At 38.2% G+C, this 1,672-nt stretch overlaps 1 pseudogene; it reads right to left on the bottom strand.

Moving 5' to 3' along the window:
• Window positions 1-352: 352 nt before the first annotated feature.
• On the bottom strand, window positions 353-1,300 carry LOC123939197 (annotated as a pseudogene).
• Between the last annotated feature and the right edge of the window lie 372 nt (window positions 1,301-1,672).

Raw genomic sequence — 1,672 nt, forward strand, 5'->3', positions numbered from 1 at the left:
TCAAAAAACACAAGAAGTTTAATTAATACATTAATATACTTGGTTGTTATCACAGGCAATAACCTCTTAATTAATACATTAATACAATTATATGTTATCACAGGCAATAGATTCTATTTGTTAACTGATAATAAAAAATGAATAAAATTTAGGTCTTGTCTTGCAATAAATATTTCCTTATAGCCATTGCTTCCACTTACCATAAAAATGTAAAATATTTGTAGAAAAAAATGTGAAGTTTTCCCATTTCTAAATCTTAGGTTGTTGCTTATAGATCCACAAAGGTCAGTAAATATTAGTTAACTTTACTGATTGAATACATAAGTTTAAGCATAAATCAAATCAAAGATAATCAGGCAATTTGATCTCCAGACTTACCCTTTCTCAACACCTTCATGAATGCTCTGGCCACTTCTTTGTTGCGGAGGCTGTAGATGAGGGGATTCAGCATGGGAGTAAGGATGGTATAGAAGACTGACACCATCTTGTCCTGGGTGGGGGAACGATTTGAAGTGGGCTTCGTGTATATGAACATGGCTGCTCCATAGTACATTCCCACCACAATGAGGTGAATGGAGCAAGTGGCGAAAGCGTTTCGGCGACCCTCCCCAGACGCCATATGAATGACAGCCACAATAACATGAACATAGGAAGCAATGATTACTGCTACAGGGAAAAGAAGCATAATAACACAACAGATAAATATCATCTTTTCAAATCACAATGTGTTGGTGCATGAGAGAGTGAGAAGGGCAGGGACATCACAGGAAAAGTGGGGTATATCCCAGGCTCTACAATATAAGAATGATAATGCAACTGCAACTTCAACTGTACCATCGAGGGAGCCAAGAATCCATGAAGAAGCTGCCATGAGACCACAGATTTTCTGGCTCATGAGAACTGAATACTGTAATGGGTGACAAATGGCAACATAACGGTCGTAGGCCATAGCAGCTAACAGGAAACATTGTGCTCCAAGCAGAGACACATAGAAGAATATCTGGACTGCACAACCAGCCAAAGAAATAGACTTCTTGCCAGACAAGTAGTTGAAGGCCATCTTGGGTACAGTGGTGCAAATGAGCATGAGGTCCATGAGAGATAGTTGGCTGAGGAGGAAATACATGGGTGTGTAAAGCTGGTTGTCCAGGTAGATAAGGAGAACCATAACAATGTTTCCAATGAAGGCCACAGTGAACACACCCAAGACCAGAGAGAAGAGGAAGATGTGAGTGGGGCTGTGACTGAAGATTCTCAGCAGGATGAAGACTGAGTTGAAGGTCTGATTCTCCCATGCCATGATAAATATGATGACTGCATGGAATACAAGAAATGACACATGGCTGGTATTGTGTTATGGAAATATTAAGCTCTTTTCTTCTAAGTCATCCCTTCTACCAAATTGCCTAAGCAAGAGAAAGTTCTTTCTTTGGCCATTTTTTTTTCCATTTTTAGACTAAGTATATTAAAGCATAGTTTTAGCTTGATATGATTTTTAATACAGCATACATTGTTCAGAGGCATAGTAAGTTACATGGTAAAAATATGAGTTTTCTCAAGTCATATGATCAGAGTAACTAGTTAACTCCTGTGTGTAGTGTAGATTGCCCATTCATACAAAAATTATGATCATGAAAGGCATAGATTTTTTTATGTCTCTTTATGTTTCTCA

This window comes from Meles meles, chromosome 3 (assembly GCF_922984935.1).
Source record: "Meles meles chromosome 3, mMelMel3.1 paternal haplotype, whole genome shotgun sequence".
NCBI classification, from domain to species: Eukaryota; Metazoa; Chordata; class Mammalia; order Carnivora; family Mustelidae; genus Meles; species Meles meles.